Genomic DNA, 21,451 nt, shown 5'->3' with positions numbered 1-21,451 from the left:
ACTGAGCCACCCAGGCATGCCTAAATGAAATCTTAAAAAAAAAAAAAAAAAAAGATCTTAAAAAAACCCACCTTTTCTCATTAAAAGTGGCCAGGGCTCTTTGGAGAAATCCCTGATTCTAGAACTTGGGCAGAGAAAGTATAAGTAGAGCCTAGAACATTTTGTTGTGCCAAAAAATAGGGATGCACTCAAGATTAATAAGGGTATGTCAATAAGAAACAAAGGCAGCTGAAGAGGCTTTCACTGCCTGAATTTGGGACAATTTGAGTATCAACAACAAAAAATGAATGTAACTGGGGTGCCTGGATGGCTCAGTTGTTAAGTGGCTGCCTTCGGCTCAGGTCATGATCCCAGGGTCCTGGGATCGAGCCCACATCGGGCTCCCTGCTTGGAGGGAAGCCTGCTTCTCCCTCTCCCACTCCCCCTGCTTGTGTTCCCTCTCTCACTGTGTCTCTCTCTGTCAAATAAATAAATAAAATCTTTAAAAAAAAAAAAGAAGAATGTAATTAATGATAAAACATTGAATAAATAAAAATCTATGGGTTTATAAAATGAGAGAGAGAGAGAGAGAGAGAAAGTCATTTGCCATTGTTGGAGATGACTATTATAGTGGCTCTTTACTCTGATTATTGGTTATTAGAAGGAGTTAAGCGTTTAACCCATCTTTCTAGTAGGACCTGTAATTCATCCTCAAGAGAAAGAAAACTCTTCTTTACCAAAGAGTGATGCTAGTAAACACATAAAGAATGATAGAATAAAAAAAATTTTTTAAAGATTTTAAAAGATTTTATTCACCCATTTGACACAGAGAGAGAGAGAGAGAGCGCGCACAAGCAGAGGGAGCAGCAGAGGGAGAGGGAGAAGCAGGCTCCCCACTGAGCAAGGAGTCCGATGCAGGACTCGACCCCTGGGATCATGACTGGAGCTGAAGGCAGACGCTCAACTGACTGAGCCACCCAGGCGTCCCTAAAAAAAATTTTTTTTAAATTACCATTTTGCAACCCCCAGTGAAATAATTGATGAAAGATCATCAATGCCTGCTAAAACTTAGATTTTAGCTATTTGACAATAGGATATTTCCACTGTGACAATGTATCACCCCACAGATTATTTGTTAATTGCAAAGGAGAAACAGATCTTTTTTCCAATAGCAAGAGCTGGCTATCTGTCACCCCCTCACCGGTTGATCAACATCAGCATTATTTACAGAGAGACCCCTGACATGATGTGTCTATAGAAATGATACAATGTGAGGTACCCCAACATGACCTATGAAGCTCTGTATTTTGGCCCAAAATATTTATCCCAAATATAATGAGGACTTGAGACCTAGTTTCCAATTTATAGGAAATACACAAGACAGAGGAGTAAGTTAAATAACACCACAAGCAATTACACAATGACAGAATGTAAGACATTACTCAAGACAGTTGGCCCTGTTACTTCAAAACATCAGTGCCATGGAAAGTAGGAGGGAGGGGGCACTGCTGTTCTAGGTTAGAGGAGACTGAAGAGCTGTAAGACCAAAACACTTTATGTGAAACGTCAGTGGATTCTTGTTAAAAAAAAAAGCTATAAAATGGGCAATTTTGATTATCTGATTGCGGGGCTGCCCATGTGGCTCAGTCGGTTAAGTATCTTAGTCTTGGTTTCGGCTCCAGTTATGATCTCAGGGTCATGAGATCAAGCCCTGCATGGGGCTCAGTGCTCAGCAGGGAGTCTGCTTGAGATTCTCTCCCTCTGCCCCTCCCCCTCCTCCTCTTAAATAAATAAATAAATAGATAAATAAATAAAATTTTAATTATGAAAATGTTCAAATATACAGAAAAATTGAAAGAATAATACAATGATCAACCAAATACTCAGATTTAATAACTGCTAACATTTCCCATATTTGCTTTACCTACACATAGGCATGTGTGTACTTTTTTTGTTGTTTTTTTCCTAAACCTTTTGAAAATAAGTGTTAGACATCATGACACTTCAGCAGTACATATACTTCAGCATGCATGCCCCAAAAAGGATGTGTCCTTCCTAACCAAATCATTATCGCACATAGGAAAATGAATAATAATTCCCTAATATTGAATTTCTACTCCATAATCAGATGTCCTTTTTTTAAATAATGGTTTTATTTATTTATTTATTTATAAATAATAAAGAGAGAGAGTGTGTGAGCCGGGGCAGGGGGCAGAGAGAGAGAGAGAGAGAATCTTAAGCAGACTCCCTGATGAATGCAGAGCCCAAGTTGGGCTCTATCCCATGACACTGAGATCATGACCTGAGCTGAAATCAAGGGTCAGAGGCTTAACTGACTGAGCCACCCAAGCACCCCTAAAATTTATTTTAAAAAATCAAAATCAAAATTACCATCCCTGTGTCAGTGACTGCAAATTTTATTTATTCTTAAAATATTTTATTTATAAGTAATCTCTACACCCAGTGTGGGACTCAAACTTACAACCCCAAGATCAAGGGTTGCATGCTCGGCCAACTGAGCCAGCCAGGCTCCCCTCCAAATTTTGTTTCTACAGCTGAGACCTTTCCTCTGAGCCTGGGAGAAAATATACTAAAAATGTCAACAGTGGTTATATTTGAGTAGTGTGATTATGGGTGATCTTTTCTCTTCTTTCTACTTTCTATATTTTTCCAGATTTCATTGGGCATATATTACTCTTCTGATAAAAAAAAAAAGAACGTGTCATAAGTAAATGTATACAAATTTGAAGACAAGATTAGATGATCCATCAGAATACCAACAATAAATTTGTTGGGATTGTATGGAATTGTGGGGTTTCTTTTAAGCTTTAAATGTTCTGTAACAGTATTCTAAATCTATGCTGGGTCTTAGAATCACTTGGGAAATTTTTACAAACAGCTTTATTTTATTTTTTTAAAAAAAGATTTTATTTATTTATTTATTTATTTATTTATTTATTTATTTGACAGAGAGATAGAGAGCACAAGTAGGCAGAGAGGCAGGCAGAGGGATAGGGAGAAGCAGGCTTCCCGCCGAGCAGGGAGCCCAATGCGGGGCTCGATCCCAGGACCTTGGGATCATGACCTGAGCCGAAGGCAGCCACTTAACCAACTGAGCCACCCAGGCGCCCCAAGATTTTATTTACTTATTTGACAGAGAGAGAGAACACAAGCAGGGGGAGTGGGAGAGGGAGAGGCAGGCTTCCTGAGGAGCAGGGAGCCCGTTGCGGGGCTTGATCCCAGGACCCTGAGATCATGACCTGAGCCGAAGGCAGACACTTAATGACTGAGCCACCCAGGCGCCCCTAAAACAGCTGTATTAAGAAGCAAATGACAAAATAAACTGTTCATATTTAAAGTGTGCAATTTGATAAACTTTGACATATGTAAAGACCCATGAAACCAAATATATCCATCACTTCCCAAAGTTTCCTCATGTTCCTTTACAATCCCTTCCTTCTGCCATGTCCCAGGAGATCACTGATCTGTTGTCTATCACCATAGATCAGTTTAGATTTTTTAGAATTTTATATAAATGAAATCACACAGTATGTACTCTTTTGTGTCTGGTTTCTTTACTCAGCACAATTATCCTGAGCTTCATCCATACTGTAGCATGTATCAACAGTTCATTTCTTTTTATTGATGAGCAGTATACCATTGAATGGATATACCACCATTTGTCTATCCATTCACCAGTTGATGGACTATTGGATTGTGTCCAGTTTTTGGAATATGTACTCACTGGAATAAAGCTGTTGTGAACATTCATATACGAATCTTTGTATGGACATATGCTTTCATTTCTCTTGGCTACATGCCTAGGAATGAAATTTCTATATAAAAGGTAAATCTACTTTTAACTTTTTAAGAAACTGCTGAATTAATTTCCAAAATCACTGTACAATTTTATATTCCCAACCAGCAACGTAAAAGAGTTCCAGCTCCTCCAACACTTGCTGTGGTCAGCTTTACTAATCTTAGCCATTCTAATAGGTGTATAGAGGTTTCTCTTTTGTTAACATTTTTTTCTAAGTTTTATTTATTTAAGTAATCTCTACATCCAACACGGGGCTCAAACTCATGACCCCCAGATCAAGAGTTGCATGTCCTCTAACAGAGCCAGCCAGGTACCCCATAATAGGTGTGTAGTGGTTTCTAATTGCAGTTTTAAGTTGCATTTCCCTAATAACTAATTATGTTGAGCATCTTTTCATGCACTTATTTACCAACCATATCTCGTCTTTGGTGAAGTGTCTATTCAAATTGCTTGCTCATTCTTGGGTTGTTTGTTCTCTTCATGAGTCTTGAGAGTTGTTTATATATTCTGGTACTTTATTTTTTATGATTTACAAGTATTTTTTTCTTAGTCTGTGACTTGTCTTTTCATTCTTCTAACAGTGCCTTTTGAAAAGCAGAAGTTTTTTATTTCCATGAAATCCATTTTATCAATTTGTTCTTTTATGGATTGTGCTTTTGGTATTGTATCTAAGAAAACTTTGGTTAACCCACTGTCATAAAGTTTTCAGTTTTACATTTAGGACTACAATTTGAGTTAATTTTTGTAGATGGTGCAAGGTATGAATCAAAATTCTTTTTACATTTTATTATATTTTTCTTTTGCATAGGGATAACCAGTTGTTTCAACACCAGTTGTAGAAAAGGTTATCCTTGCCTTAGAATCTTTGTAGAAAATCAGTTGTCCATATACTACGTGGATGTGTTTCTCAAATCTGTTCTGTTCCATTACTCTGTTTCTCAATCTTTCTGCCAAGACCATATTGTCATGACTACTATAGTTTTATATAGTCTTAAAATCAGGTTTTGACTATCCTAGGCTCTTGCATTTCCATATGAATTTTAGAACCAGCTTGTCAATTTCTACAAAAAGCCCACTGGAATTTTTAATTGGGATTGCATTGAATTTATAGGTCAATTTGGGGAGAATTAAGTCTTCTGACCCATAACACAGTATATTTCTCAATTTATTTAAGTCTTTTTTAGTCTCTCAGCAATGTTGTGTAGTTTTCAGAGTAGAGAGATATTTCATATTCTTTACCATACTTATCCCTAAGTATTTCATAGTTTTGGATGCTACTACAAATAATATATATATATGTTTTTTCTTCAGAGAGAGAGAGAGCATGGGGAATGGGGAGTGGCAAGTAGAGGGGCAGAGGGAGAGGGAGAGAGAGAATCTTAAGCAGGCTCCACGCCCAGTGTGGAGTTGGACATGGGGCTCGATCTCATGACGCTGAGATCATGACCTGAGCTGAAATCAAGAGTTGGATGCTTAACCAACTGAGCTACCCAGGCGCCCCTATAAATAATATTCTTGTTCCAATTTCCAATTATTCATTTCTAGTATAGAGAAATACAATTTATTTTTGTATATTGATCTTTTTATTAGTTCTAGTAGTTTTTTTAAAAAGTAGATTCCACTGGGGTTTTTCTTCTACATAGACAATTATGTCATCATACTTGGAAATTTTTTAGCCATTATTGCTTCATTTTTAAATTTTTTAAAAAGATTTTATTTATTTATTTGAGAGAGAGAGAATGAGATAGAGAGAGAGAGAGCATGAGAGGGGGGAGGGTCAGAGGGAAAAGCAGACTCCCTGCTCAGCAGGGAGCCCGATGCGGGACTCGGTCCCGGGACTCCAGGATCATGACCTGAGCCGAAGGCAGTTGCTTAACCAACTGAGCCACCCAGGCACCCCTAAATTTTTTTTAAAAGATTTTATTTATTTATTTGACAGAGAGAGACAAAGTGAGAGAAGGAACACAAGCAGGGGGAGTGGGAGAGGGAGAAGCAGGCTTCCCGCTGAGCAAGGAGCCCGATGCGGGGCTCGATCCCAGGACCCTGGGATCATGACCTGAGCCGAAGGCAGACACTTAACAACTGAGCCACCCAGGTGCTCCCATTGCTTCATTTTTTTTAAGATTTATTTATTTATTTGAGAGAGAGAGAGAGAGAGAGATCTGGGTGAGGGGCAGAGGGGAAAGGGAGAGGGAAAGAATCCCAAGCAGACCCCCTACTGAGCGTGGAGCCTGACATGGGGCTTGATCCCATGACCCTGAGATCACGACCCAAGCAGAAACCAAGAGTTAGATGCTCAACCGACTGAGCCATCCAGGCACCCCAACCATTATTACCTTAAATAATTTTTCTATCCCACCCTCATCACCTTCAGAGGTTCTAATTACATATGTATTAGACTGCTTAAAGTTGTCTCACAGCTCACTAATGCTCTGTTCATTATTTTGACATTCTCTTTTCTTCTGTTTCATTTTGGATATTTTCTATAGCTATATCTTCAAGTTTACCAATCTTTTATTCTGTACCGTAATGTCTAATATGCTGTTAATCCCATCCAGTGCATTTTATTTTTATTTTATTAAAAAAAAATTTTTTTTTATCTTTAAGTAATCACTACACCCAATGTGGGGCTCGAACTCACAACCCCAAGACCAAGAGTTGCATGCTCCAAAGAGTGAGTCAGCCAGGCACCCCTCATTCAGTATATTCTAAAATCTCACTCATCTCAGGAGCAGGGCAACCCCCCGCCCCCACCTTAAGGAAAGCGGGAGCTGTGGGTGGGGAACCCCTGGGATTCAGAGCTGGGCAGGAAGTGGGACCGGTGCATGGCGGATGGGGTCCGTGAAAATCGGGACTAGTTTCTGAGTAGGACTTGTTTTCTCACTTACCTTCTTTAAAAGAAGAATGTGGCCATTAGCCTTTAATTCTGGCATGGGATTGGGAATGGCCTACTCCAACTGTCAGCATGATTTCCAGGCTCCGTATCTTCTACATGGAAAATATGTCAAAGAGCCCGGGCAGTGACTTATACCTGAGAACACCCCAGTGGGAGGAAAAGAGAAATCATGTTTATTCCTCAGGAATACTGAAATGCCCTGGAGTAAACTGACATTCTTCTGTAACAATGTTATCAGTAATGCTTTAAACTCCAGCACACTGTTTATGTATCTGAAACAAAGTCTGTTTCTTGTTTTGTATTTTCTCTTTGGAAATTGCAAGGAGGTGGTCTTAAAAGAAATAAATTAAAAATAGGCAGCCCAGTAATAAATAAATAAATAAATAAATAAATAAATAAATAACATCTCACTCATTTCTAGATGCTTGATTTCTTTTTTATGTCTTCCATGTGTCTGCTTAACTTTTTGGACATGTACAGTTATAATAGCTGTCTTAATATCTTCTCTGCTAATTTTGTCAGTTCTGGGTCAGTTTCAATTCCTTTTTCTTCTCATTATTTCCTGCTTTGCATGACTGGTAAATGTTTTTATTGGATGCCACATACCATGAATGTTACCTGTTGGCTGCAGGATATTTTTGTAATTCTCTGAGTATTCTTACACTTTGTTCTGGGATGCACTTATTTGGAAACAGTTTGATCCTTTTGGGTCTTGCTTTTAAGATAGGTGGGACCAAAGCAGGGCTTAGTCTAGGCCCAGCTTTTCTCCACTGCTGAGGCAATACCCGTGTGTGTATTCTACCCAATGCCCTATGAATCATGAGGCTTGCCAGTCTGGCTGGTGGAATCAGGCACTATTCTTGGCCCTTCATGAGCACTGAACACTGTTCCCTCTAACCCTTTTGTCTGGTTCTTTCCTTGTCCTTGGATAGTTTCTTCACATGCACGTGCTAGTAAGTACTCAGCTGAATATTTGAGTAGATCTCCAGAATTCTCTCTCTCTCTCCACTCTTTGGTACTCTTTTGGTCTTCCCAGACTCTCAGCTCTCTGTCTCCCCAACTCAAAGTGGCTGCTGGGCTCCATCTGGGTGCCCCCTCCCTGCACCATATGGCCTGAAAACTCCCTCTCAAGACAGTAATCTGGGGAAATCATAGCACCCACCTCACTTGTTTCCAGGCTCTGGGGGATCACTGTCCTTCATTACCTGGTGTGGGGTATCTTGAAAACAATTGTTTCATTCAGGGGAGTAAGGCAGGGGAGCTTTTAAAAATCCCAATGTCCAAGCCACAACCTAGATAATTAAATTTAAATCTCTGGCGTCAACATGAACTCCTCAGGGGGATTTCAGTGCCCATCCAGATTTAAGGTCAGTATTCTATACTGTGATTTTATTACTTTGATTTAAAAATAGTTTATTTTGAACCGGGTCTTTGGCATAGGAAACATGGTACTAGAGCACATTTTCAACTTACAGCTGAGCCCCTGATTAAAGAAATCAAATCTCGGGGCACCTGGGTGACTCAGTCGTTAAGCGTCTGCCTTCAGCTCAGGTCATGATCCCAGGGTACTGGGATTGAGCCCCGCATGGGGCTACTTGCTCAGCGGGGAGCCTGCTTCTCCCTCTGCCTGCCACTCCCCCTGCTTGTGCTCTCTCTCTCTCCCTGTCTCTAACAGATAAATAAAAACTTAAAAAAAACAAAATATAGTCCCCTGATTAAAAAGTAAGGTTGGTCTCAAGCCCAAAGAGAGGCAGAGGCTGCCTGTGAGAATTCAGTGTGGCCGCTGGGAGGACGGGGCAGAGCAGGGAGCTGGGGACAGGCTTGGGGGCATTTACAGTTTATTATTTCCACTTAACAAAGCATTCCTAGCTCACTGTCTTGCTTCATTTTCTTCCCCCAACAACCCTGAGGCGAAATTCACTATCTCTGGTTGCCAGATGAGGAAATGGGGCTCAAGAGGTTGAGTGACTTGACAAAAGGTAAATCAGGAGCAGAGTTAAAATTTAAACTCAGTTCTCAGAGATAGAATAAGGAGCAAAGCAGTCCTTAGCTGTGTGGCTGCCAGGGGTAAGGGAACATCCCTGCAAAGTGCTGAGATGAAGCAAATTCTGTGCATCGGGCCGCCTGGCAGATGAGCAAGAAATCACTAGATCAGCTGCAGGGGTGAGGATGCCAGAGACTGAGATGGTCAGGTGAATGCTCCGAGGAGCATTGGCCCAGTCCCACCCTGCCTCCTAAGGAGACTGAGGTTCCCGTAGGACTTCTGTCCCCTGAGAGGGAAGGCAAGTAGAGAGTCAGAACTGAGAGGCCAGGAAGATAGAGAAGATACCGGGTGTTGCTATGTCATCCTCCCTCCTGGCCCTTCCTCACACAGTATTCACCTCTGCTCTCAAAGAATAAAGACTAGGGCGCCTGGGTGGCTCAGTCGTTAAGCGTCTGCCTTCGGCTCAGGTCATGATCCCAGGGTCCTGGGATCGAGTCCCACATCGGGCTCCCTGCTCGGCGGGAAGCCTGCTTCTCCCTCTCCCACTCCCCCTGCTTGTGTTCCTGCTCTCGCTCTCTCTCTCTCTGTCAAATAAATAAATAAAATCTTTAAAAAAAAAAAAAAAGAATAAAGACTAAAGTAATACAGCAATGTTGGCTCCTCTCCACGAGCGTTCGCCAGGAGCCAGACCCTTCCCAGGCATCATTCTACTGAATCCTCCCTGTGATTCTCTGGAGCAGGTGTTTCTTCATCTCCATTTCAAAGGTAAGGAAAGGGAGGCTGAGAATGACTGACTATAGTCATTATCTATTGCTGCATAACAGATTATTCTGAAGCTTAACAGCTGAAAACCACAATAATCATTTATTATCTCACGCATTCTCTGTGGGTTGGGAATTTAAGAGCAGATTAATGGGGTGATTCTAGCCTGGGGCACCCCATGAGACTCCAGTCAAGCTGTCAACCAGGGCTGCAGTCATCTTCAAGCTTCACCAGGGCTGGAGGATCCGGTTCCAAGGTGGCCCCCGAACAGGTCTGGCAAATCGGTTGGCAGTTGTGTCAGTTACTTGCCATGTGGATCTCGCCACGGGGCTGCTTGAGTGCGCTTAGAACATGGCAGCTGACTTCTCCTAGAGCAACTGATCCAAGAGAGCAAAGTGGAAGCCAAAATGCATTTTCTGGCTTAGCCTCTGAAGCCACACTGTCATTACTATAGTATCTTAGTGGTTACACAGGTCAGCTCTAATCACTGTAGGAGGGGACCGACTATACAAGAGTAGGAAGACCAGGTGGTGAAAGCCACTGGGGGCCATCATGGAGGCTAGCTACTGCAGTGACAAAGTAATTTACCCAGGATCATGCACAGGGGAGGTATTAGGGGTGGGCTTTGAACCCAAGCAGTTACTATGTCACAGTACAGATTGGCTGGAAGGAGTGGGAACAGGCAGGTGCCCACAGATCTCCCCTGTCCTGGAGATGCTCATACTTCAGGTCGTGCGGATCTCATTCCAGAGATCGTGTGGGTCAGACACTGTGTCTGAAGTGTCAGTCACTTCATCAAAACCACGTGACCTGGGCATGTTTATAAAGGATTGCACAAATCATCGCTTGACAGTGCACTTGGTGAGTCAGAGGGAACCTGGGTCCTGGCTCCGGCTCTGCCTCTGACTTAGTGTGTGACCCGGAGTAAGTTTTAGCCCCTTTGAGGTCTTTGATTTCCTATCTGTACAATGGGACTGTTGAATCCCACCGGCCCTGCAGGCCCCTGGCTAAGAGATTCCGGGATTTCACGCACAGAGCTATTCACCAGGGATGTTGAGGCGATCCCCTCTCCTCTTTGCCTGGATCTCTCAGACCTTTTGCCCCAGTGGAGTGGATCCCTGAGGTACAAGGGTCACTTTTTGGGAGCCGGGCCAGGCTAGGCCAGTCTGCTCAGCCCTGCCTCACCCACAGCTGGCTGGCACCATTGTTCCCCCATAAAGCCGGGCCCTTTTCCAGCCACTGCTGCCCTCAGGGCAGGGGAGAGGCTCAAAGAACTTGGTTGTGTGGCTTCCCCCCTCCCCCAGGGCAGGCCTGGGTCACCCAACAGGCTGACTCAGCCCATGCAGGGGAACAAAGAAGACGAGATATGGTTTAAGGAAAGAATTTGACATTTACTATTCCCCCCACCCCGAAACTTCAAAGTAATCATCACAGGGAAAATCCTGTTCTACTTATTTTACAGCTTAGTAGGATGTTAAAAAATGGGGGTGAGGGCATTATAATTTTTCAGTGCTTTAAGGACCCATATTTTATTTTATTTTATTTTATTTTTTTTTTATTATTATTTTTTTAAAGATTTTATTTATTTATTTGACAGAGACAGAGATAGCGAGAGCAGGAACACAAGCAGCGGGAGTGGGAGAGGGAGAAGCAGGCTTCCCGCCGAGGAGGGAGCCCGATGTGGGACTCGATCCCAGGACCCTGGGATCATGACCTGAGCTGAAGGCAGACGCTTAACGACTGAGCCACCCAGGCGCCCAAGGACCCATATTTTAATGAGTCTACAATGCACATCTGTTTGCCTTTTAATCTTTGAAATGGGGATGCATGTAATAGTTGAGGTGTGTGTAAAAAGCACATGGTGTTGCACAAAATAATGGTACATATTACAACGATGGGTCTTAAATTGGATGAAATGCAGTCCTTAGGCCCTGTTCCTGGAGACCGGGTCCGGCTGCGTCCATCCCTTCCTCCACTGTCCCACACCCAGGCCCACTCTTGGTCACCACCCACGGGCCTATCTTTATCCTGTGTCTCCAGTACAATCCTTCAAACTTTCTCAAGCTTTTCCTCTACATAAAACTCTGAAGGAGCTGTGAGGGGGTAGCTGTTCCCCACTTCTGACCAAGACAGAGAAATTTTCAGCAGAGTAAAAGAGCACAAAAGAATAAAAAGAAAATTTCATGAGTAATAGCTAACAGTTCTCTACACTGTGTTACAGGCACTGTTCTAGGTGATTCGTGTGTGTTAATTCTTTTTTTTTTTTTTTTTTTTTGCGAGAGAGAAAATGAGAGACAGAGAGCATGAGAGGGAGGAGGGTCAGAGGGAGAAGCAGACTCCCCGCTGAGCAGGGAGCCCGATGCGGGACTTGATCCTGGGACTCCAGGATCACGACCAGAGCTGAAGGCAGTCGCTTAACCAACTGAGCCACCGAGGCACCCTCGTGTGTGTTAATTCATTTAGTCCTTACAACCATTTATCGGGTAGCTACTAGCGTACCCCCATTTTAAAGATGGGACAACTGAGGCACAGAGAGGCACTGTAACTTGCCCAAGATCACATAGCTAGTAAATGACAGAGCCCAGGGGTAATTCCGCCTTTGCCCCAGAGGTAACACTGTCAAACATGTGGTCCATATCCTGCTAGGTCTTGTTTTTTATGGATCTGTGGCATAACATATAGGAAAATATATGCTTGCTTTTCCAAGGGGGAAGAGCAACTAGAAATGTTGTTCTGCAACTAGCTTTTCCTACTTCACCCTAGGACTTAGAGATTACTTTTCTATACAAGTACATAGAGATTTCCTAGTTCTTTTTATTTTTTAAAAAAATTTTTAAAATACTTATTTACTTATGTAATCTCTATATACAACATGGGGCTTGAACTCATGACCCCGAGATCAAGAGTCACATGTTCTTCAACTGAACCAGCCAGGCACACCTCCTAGCTCTTGTTTTCTTTTTTTAAAGTAGGCTCCACCCAATGCGGCTTGAACTCCTGACCCTGAGATCAAGACCTGAGCTGAGATCAAGACATGAGCTGAGATCAAGAGCTTAACTGACTGAGCCACCCAGGCGCCCCCCTCCCCCCAAAACCTAGTTCTTTTTAACAACTGCCCAGGATCTCATACTGTGTATGCTGTGAAAATATGCCCAAGTGCCTCCGAGGGACCAGGCCCCATCCTCCCTCTGGGCTTCATGTGCATATCTGATTTCAACCAGACAGCCTTTGATCACTAGCATTCTTTCCATTTTAAAGGTGAAAAAAGTAGAGGACCTGGCCAGTTCAGTTGGTGGAGCCTGTGATTCTTGATTTCAAGATTGTGAGTTCAAGTCCCACCATGGGCGTAGAGCTTACTTTTAAAAAAATAAATATAAATAAATAAGTAAGTAAATAAATGTGAAGAAAGTGAGGCCTAGAGAGGGTAAATATATTACCAAGTGAATGAAACAGGATTTCAACTGAGAGTCCACACTTCTCTTTTGCACTTCTAAGAGCCTTTCCAAATGCAACAATGCACCTCAGTACCCTATTGGTGGGTATTTGGATTGTTTCCTATTTTCCCCCATGACAAACAATGCTGAAGTGAACATCCTTGCACATGCTTCTTTCCACAAAGACATATTTCCTAGGGCAGGTTGTGATGGTGAACTTGCTGGTCAAAGGCCATTATATTTTTAATAATGACACTGCCAAACCTCCCTCAAGAAGGCTTTTCTAATTTACCTTCCCACCAGTTGGAGATCCTGTTTCCTCTAAGAAGCACAGGATTTGGAGTCACCATACCTGGGCTTGAATCCCACCTTTACAGCATGACTTTGGACAAGCCATGCTGTTGTGTGTATGAATTTCTTCCTCTCCTCTTCTTCTCCCACCCCCCCCCTTTTGTTATGCAGTGTCCCATCGTACGAATAGTCCACAATTGATCTGTTTTGCTGTTGACAGGCATCAGGGTTGTTTTCAGAGAAGAAGGCTGCCATGAACACTCATGCATATGCCTTTTGGACATATTTATTTACTCCTCTTGGACATATAAACCTAGGGGTGTTGCTGAATCATAAGGGAGATGTAGATTTAGCTTTAGTATGTATTGCCAAATAGTTTCCAAAGGGGCTGTACCAAATTTATTCTCTTACCAATAATGTATGAGAGTTCTAGTTGCTCCACATTCTCATCAACACTTGATATTGTCAGCCTTTTACATCTTAGCTATTCTGGTGGCACTATGCTCTTGTAATCCTCATATCACCCCCGAGAGGTAGATGTGTGTGTGTGGATACTGTTGGCCAGTGACTGACCTCATCAATATCCGCCTCTCTAGCTACCTTCTAGGTAAGGGGGGCACTGTGTAAAGTTCTGGCCAATGAGACAGTAGAGACTGCCCACTGGGTAAAACTTCTGGGAACACCTTGGCTTTCCAAGAACAGACTCAGGTTGCTCATCCTTCATTCTTTTACTTTCTTTTTCTACCTGGCACATGGACATGATGTCATCCATGAACAACATATTCCATGAGGCCACAACAGAATCACAGAGACCCTGGCCATGACATCATTAAGCCAGTGAAACAACCCAAGCAGCCCCCTGTGTTGAGACTTCCTGTAAGACAAAGTCCCCTAACCTACCATTGGTCCGGTTTTCTATTACTTGCAACCAAGAGCATTCTTTGGTAATACTTTGACTATCTCCACTCTGCATCTGAGAAAAGAGAGGTTCAGACAGTTCAACTGAAGCAACAATGTGCAAGGAACACTAGGGAATGGAGAAAGTTCTGAGATGCATGGAGTTGACAGGAAATGAGAGCCCTCTGCTTGAGACGACTTAAGGGGATGTGGTACCCTTTCTGAAGGCTCAGGAGGGGAAATAAGGCTGCTATAAGGACCCCTGTGAAGATTAGGATATCTCTCTGGACAAATTTTACAAAGTATTCTTCCTCCAAGTAAAGTCAACCTCAAGTCAGGGCCCCCCTTTTACTCTAGTACAGTGGCTCTGAAAGGAAACATTCTGGGAAGGTCAAGAAGTGTGCTTTGTATAGAAAAAGAGGTTCCGAGGCCACAGAGGAAACATCTAAAACAAGGACCTATGTGGGCGGGACCAGGGATAGGGAAGCCTGAAGCAGCAAGGAGTGATGGGATGGCTGAGTGGGGGAGTGCCACAGGCAGGGCAGGCATGGGCCCAGGATGGGAAGTGAGTTTAGATCCTGATGGGAGGAGGATGGCATCCATATCTTCATTCTGCCCCAACTCCCTTTGGTGGCAGCACCTGCTGAAGGTCCCTGAGCAATCCTGGCCTGGTCTCAGAGAAGTGGTGAAGATGTCCCAAGATTTGTGATGGGGCAGCTGGACCTTGAGCTGGCCATAGGACATCTCTGTGGGCAGAGTGTCCCTACACCCAAAACATGATTGTGCTTACCATCCCCATGTGTGAAACTGCCTCCCACCCCCAAGGAAGCTCCCTGAACAGGGTTCATAACTAATTCCCTTTCTATCCCTAGGGATGAGTACTGGGTTGGGAGTATGAAAACCTAGGCCTCCCCTGACTTGTTCATTAATTTGCTGTGTGACCCTGGACAAATGGGTCAGCCTCTCTAGGTCTCAGTATCATTATGTCTAAAATAGAGCATGGACTTGATCTTTGAGGCCCTTCTAGATCTACTACCTATGATTCTCTACCTCTTCTCTCTAACCCACCTGGTATGTATAATTACATTACATGAGTACACCACATCTTATTATCCTGTTGATGGACCTTCAGATTGCTTCTAATATTTCACATTTACAAACAGTGATGCAATGAACAGTGTTGTACATGTCTTCTCGTGCACATGTGTGATATTCTCTCGGGTATAGACTTGCAAACGGAATTGGTGGGCATGCACAGCTTCAACTTTGCAAGTTATTGCTAACTGGCTCCCCAGAGAGGTTATGTGTATTTACTTCTCCCCTACTAACAAAGCATGAGAAGTCCTGGTACTCCTCATTGTTGTCAACATTTGGTATTGGCAGACTTATTAATGTTGTGATTGAGACATAGCATACGTACAGTTAAGTAAATAAAATGCACCTGTCCTAAGCATCCAGCTTCATGCATTTTTACTTTTGTTAAAACCATGTAACCTCTACCCAGACTATTTTCAGACCACTAGGTGGCTCCTTCATGTCCCTTCCTAGTTAGAGTCCCCAGTCCCTCTGCCAAAGTAACAACTGTCCTAATTTCTATAAACATACTTTAGTTTTGCTTGTTCTTGAACTTCATACAAGTGGAATTATCCAGCATGTACTCCTTTTTGTTTGGCTTCTTTCACTCAATTTAGTATCTGAGATTCATCCATGTTAAAAAAAGGAAGAGAGAAATTTACTTTGAGGAATTGGCTCACATGATTACAGAGACGGAGTCTCATGACCTGCCATCCTCAGGAAACCTAGTGGTGTAATTCAGTCCAAGAGCAGGAGAAGACCAATGTCCCAGCTCAAACAAGTAGTCAGAAAGGGAAAAAATCCTCCCATCCTCCACCTTTTGTTCTATTCAGGCCCTCAGTGGATTGGATGATGCCCACCCACATTGAGGAAGACAATCCACTTTACTGAGTCCACTGATTTAAATGCTACTCTCATCTGGAAACACACAGAGACACTCAAAAATAATGTTTAATTTGGACACCCTGTGGCCCAATCAAGTTGACACATAAAATTAACTATCACAAAGGGTGGGCGCCTGGGTGGCTCAGTTGGTTAGGCGGCTGCCTTCGGCTCGGGTCATGATCCTGGAGTCTCTGGATCGAGTCCCGCATCGGGCTCCCTGCTCGGCGGGGAGTCTGCTTCTCCCTCTGACCCTCCCCACTCTCATGTGCTCACTCTCTCTCATTCTCTTTCTCTCAAATAAATAAAATCTTTAAAAAAAAAAAAACTATCACAAAGGGTGAGGGTGGCGGGTACTCTTTGCCAACCAGAGCAGAGTCAGGAGGGGGATCTGATGTTGGGCCTGCCCCTTCCTTTTCGACTCCCATGGTGCCTAATAGAGGCTCTGCACTCAATAGAAACTCGGAAACTTGATAAAGTGACTAATATCATGGGGCCATCCCCCAATAATAACAATTCAATATTGAGCACCAACGTATGTGGGGCACCTTTTTATTCCTGACTTCATCTTTCCCTCTTGACAACCCTAGGAATCCGTGCCATTGTCCTCTTCTGTAAAGGTGGAAACAAACCCACAGAGGCCCTACTTGGTCTGCCTTAGATCCTAGAAAAATGAAGTGCAGTGGGTTGAACAGTGGCCCCTCAAAAGATATACCTACGTCCTACCTCCAGAACCTGTGGCAATTCAGTTAAGGATCTCGAGATGAGTTTATCTGGATGGGCCCTAAATCCTAAATCCAATGACAAGCATCCTCAGAAGAGGCAAGAAGAGGAAAGAGACAGAGGGAGAAGAGGAGGCCATGGGAAGATGGAGATAGAGATTGGAGGGATGTGGCCATAAACCAGTGAACTCTCAGAGCCACCAGAAGCTGGAAGAGGCAAGAAAGGATTCTCCCCTAGAGCCTTCGGAGCAAGTATGGCCCTGTTGACACCTTGATTTTGGACTCTGGTCTCCATCACTCTGCAAGAAAAATTTCAGTTGCTTTATACCACCAGTCCACGATAAGTTGGTGCAGGCACAGGAAAGGAACACGTGAGGATGGTGGAAAAGGCAAAGGAAAAGAAGGAGAGTCGGCCTCCCCTGCTGAAGCTCACGGTTCTCCATCTCCTGGCAGCTTTACAACCCAGTTTCCTCTCCTCTGCCCCTAGTTCATTTCACTGCAGCCTCAACGGTGTCCTCGTCACTCCTGAAATGTGCCAGGCATATTCTCACCTAAGGTCTTAGTGCTTGCTGTTCCCTTTGCCCAAAATATGTCTTCCCCCCGACACTCAGTTCTCTGCTCCTCAGACAGGCCTCCCTGACCTCCTCTCTAGAGTATCTCCCATCTTCCAAGTCAGGAGACCCTCTCATTTTTCTTCATGGCACTCACCACCACTTGATGTGACGTTTTGTCCATGATATATGTGTTTATGTATATAATACCCCCTCCAACTAAGACATTAGCTCCTCTAGGACAGGGGCTTTATCCCCAGCCTCTAGCATAGTTCCTGGTCCATAGTAGGTATTCAATAAATATTTGAATCAATAGCTCGCTTCGACAGCACATAGACTAAAATTGGAATAATATAGAGAAGATTAGCGTGGCCCCTGTGACAGGCAAATTCATGAAGTGCTCCATACATTTGTATGTTAACTAACTGGCATTAAAATTAAAGCTTAAAAAAAAAAGGAATAAACTAGTTGACTAAAAAAAAATTTGAACGAATGAACAAATTACCTACTAATAGTGATGGGAATGAGGAGGAGGAGGGCCCAGATGTGGAGCTGTCATCCAAGATGAAGAGGCAACTCTGTGTGGGAAGCTGTTGGCCCTAATAGGGCCCCTGGTTCTCAGCCCAAGTGTGATTAGGAACCTCAGAAAAGCCTTTCTCCACACCACTCCACCTGGCTTGTCTTGTCTTTCTGCTGGCCACAGTCCCCAAGGGTTCATTTGATTCAAACACCCTGGGAAGGTTTGAAAGCATTCTTTGTTTCTACATCTTCTCATTTTTTCCAAGCATCAAGCATGGACAGATAGGTTTAGGAAAACACACAGACTCATGCACATACATACACAAAATCTAACACATATGCTTGGCCATATCCCACACTCTCATGGACCTTCATGGCTCAATCTACCCACATCCAGTACTAACTGTGCATAGCTGTGGACATACACTCACCCTCAGTCATTCTCACTCCCCTGTCTCACATACCCACACTTACCCATGGTCCTGCATGTGCCCTCCTTGATGGGCAGGCCTCCACTCAAGGTTCCCACCTGGGTAAGTGCTCATACTGACACATATACTCACTCATTCAGCTCCTCTGGGCATGTGTGCATGGGCCCATGTGCACACACATCCTTGAACATCCTCCAGGCTTCCTCACACACATAAAAACAGGCAATGGCCGAGTATGGTGACTCACACTCGTCAGAGCTTAGCATGATGACCTATCCCAACAACAGTGATATTGACTGAACACTGGCCATGTGCCAGTTACCCTGCTCTTTGGGTCTTTGACTCATTCAATCCTCAGAGCAATCACACGGAACAGGTGCTATTATTAGTCTCGTTTTAAAGATTTTATTTATTTGGGGGCGCCTGGGTGGCTCAGTTGGTTAAGCGACTGCCTTCGGCTCAGGTCATGATCCTGGAGTCCCGGGATCGAGTCCCGCATCGGGCTCCCTGCTCAGCGGGGAGTCTGCTTCTCCCTCTGACCCTCATGATCTCTCTATCTCATTCTCTCTCTCAAATAAATAAATAAAATCTTTAAAAAAAAAAAAAAGATTTTATCTATTTGTTTGACAGCGAGAGACACAGCTAGAGAGGGAACACAAGCAGGGGGAGTGGGAGAGGGAGAAGCAGGCTTCCCGCCGAGCAGGGAGCCCGATGCGGGGCTCGATCCCAGGACCCTGGGATCATGACCTGAGCCGAGGGCAGACGCTTAACGACTGAGCCACCCAGGCGCCCCTAGTCTCGTTTTATAGATAAGGAAACGAGGCTCAGAGTCCTAAAGGGTACTGCTGGGATTCTAACCCAGGCATCTGACTGCAGAGCTCCCCACCTCCTTATTTGGTGTGGTAGAGTATACTTCTCAAAAATGATCACATCAATATCTCCCATCCCTCATGCTCTTCTAGAACCTTGTCACTCTCCAATCAAATGGTAGAATCTATGGCCCCTTCTCTTGAATTTGACTGGGTCTTTGTGACTGCTTGAAATAACAGTATGGTGGAAGTGATGCCAATATAAATTCCAAGGCTAGATCATAAAAGGTGATATCAAAAAATGGCCAAGACATGGAAACACCTGAGTATCCATCAATGGATGAATGGATAAAGAAAAAATATGCCACTTTTTCCCACACAATGGAATATTATTCAGTCATAAAAAGGAGGAGATCCTGGGACGCCTGGGTGGTTCAGTCTGTTAGGTGTCTGACTCTTGGTTTCGGCTCAGGTCACGATCTCAGGGTTGTGAGATGGAGCCCCGCACCAGGCTCTGTGCTGGGCCTGGAGCCTGCTTGGGATTCTCTTTCTCTTTCTCCCTCTGCCCCTCCCCCAACTCACATGTACGCTCTCTCTCTCTCTTTTTTTTTTCTTTCTTTCTTTTTTTTTTTTTAAAGATTTTATTTATTTATTTGACAGAGAGAGAGATAGCGAGAGAGGGAACACAAGCAGGGGGAGTGGGAGAGGGAGAAGCAGGCTTCCTGCCAAGCAGGGAGCCCGATGTGGGACTCGATCCCAGGACTCTGGGATCATGACCTGAGCTGAAGGCAGACGCTTAATGACTGAGCCACCCAGGCGCCCTCTTTCTTTTTTTTTTTAAGATTTTATTTATTTGACAGAGAGAGAGCGCACAAGCAGGGGGGGCAGCAGGCAGAGGGAGAAGCAGGCTCCCCTCTGAGCAGGGAGCCCAATGTGGGGCTCGATCCCAGGACCCTGGGATCATGGCCCAAGCTGAAGGCAGATGCTTAACCAACTGAGCCACCCAGGCACCCCTCTCTCTCTTTCTGAAATAAATAAATCTTTTTTTTTTAAGATTTATTTATTTATTTATTAGAGAGAGAGAGAGAGGGGCGCCTGGGTGGCTCAGTTGGTTAAGCAACTGCCTTCGGCTCAGGTCATGATCCTGGAGTCCCGGGATCGAGTCCCGCATCGGACTCCCTGCTCAGTGGGGAGTCTGCTTCTCCTTCTGATCCTCCCCCTCTCATGCTCTCTGTCTCCCATTCTCTCTCTCAGATAAAAAAAAAAAAAAAAAAAAAAATCTAGAGAGAGAGAGAGAGAGAGCATGAGAGGGGGGAAGGGCAGAGGGAGAAGCAGACTCCCCACCGAGCAGGGAGCCCGATGTGGGACTCGATCCCGGGACTCCAGGATCATGACCTGAGCCGAAGGCAGTCGCTTAACCAAATGAGCCACCCAGGCACCCCTAAAATAAATAAATCTTTAAAAAAAAAAAAAAAAAAGAAGGAAATCCTGCCATTTGGGACAACATGGATGGACCCGAGGGCATTATAAGTGAAATAAGTCAGACAGAGAAAGGCATGTCTTACTTGTATGTGGAATGTCAAAAAGCCAAACTCATAGAAACAGTAGAATGGTGGTTGCCAGGGGCTGGGAGGTAGGGGAAATGCGGAGATGTTGGTCAGAGGGCATAAACTTCCAGTTAGAAGATGAATAAGTTCTGGGATCTAATGTACAGATGGTGATTATAGTTAACAATACTGTATTGTATACCTGAAAGTTGCTAAGAGAGTAGATCTTAAAGGTTCTCATCACCACCATTACCACCACAAGAAAAAAATTACTGAGAATGAAGTGAGGTGAATGATAGCTATACGGTTAACTAACCTTATTGTGTTCATCTTTTCACAATACATATGATTGTCAAATCATCACATTGTACACTTTGTTTTTTTAAAGATTTTATTTATTTGACACAGAGAGAGAGCACAAGCAGCGGGGGGGCGGCAGGCAGAGGGAGAGGGAGAAGCAGGCTTCTCGCAGAGCAGGGAGCCCGACCAGGGGACTCAATCCCAGGATCCCGGGATCATGACCTGAGTTGAAGGCAGACGCTTAATGACTGAGCCACCCAGGTGCCCCTGTATACTTTAAACTCACACAGTGTTCTTTGTCAATTATATCTCCATAAAGCTAGAAAAAAAATTTTTTTTTAAAGAATAGTCAAAAGGGGTGCTTGGGTGGCTCAGTCAGTTAAGCATCTGCCTTTGGCTCGGGTCATGATCTCAGGGTCCTGGGATTGAGCCCCATGTTGGGCTACCGGCTCAGTGGGGAGTCTGTTTCTCTCTTTCCCTCTGCCCCTCCCCACCACGTGTCCTCTCTCTCTCTCAAATAAATGGATAAAATCTTTTTTCTTTTTTTTATTAA

At 43.9% G+C, this 21,451-nt stretch overlaps 2 pseudogenes; both read left to right on the top strand.

Annotated features, from left to right (window-relative positions):
- The first annotated feature begins 4,547 nt into the window (after positions 1 to 4,547).
- LOC118527610 (MICOS complex subunit Mic10 pseudogene) lies at positions 4,548 to 7,055 on the top strand (annotated as a pseudogene).
- A 10,552-nt stretch (positions 7,056 to 17,607) lies between these two features.
- LOC118527637 (U6 spliceosomal RNA) lies at positions 17,608 to 17,704 on the top strand (annotated as a pseudogene).
- The last annotated feature ends 3,747 nt before the right edge of the window (positions 17,705 to 21,451 follow it).

Source organism: Halichoerus grypus, chromosome 10 (genome assembly GCF_964656455.1).
Source record: "Halichoerus grypus chromosome 10, mHalGry1.hap1.1, whole genome shotgun sequence".
Classification (NCBI taxonomy): domain Eukaryota; kingdom Metazoa; phylum Chordata; class Mammalia; order Carnivora; family Phocidae; genus Halichoerus; species Halichoerus grypus.
Note: the sequence above shows the minus strand (reverse complement) of the source record. Positions and strands in the feature narration are given on the sequence as shown.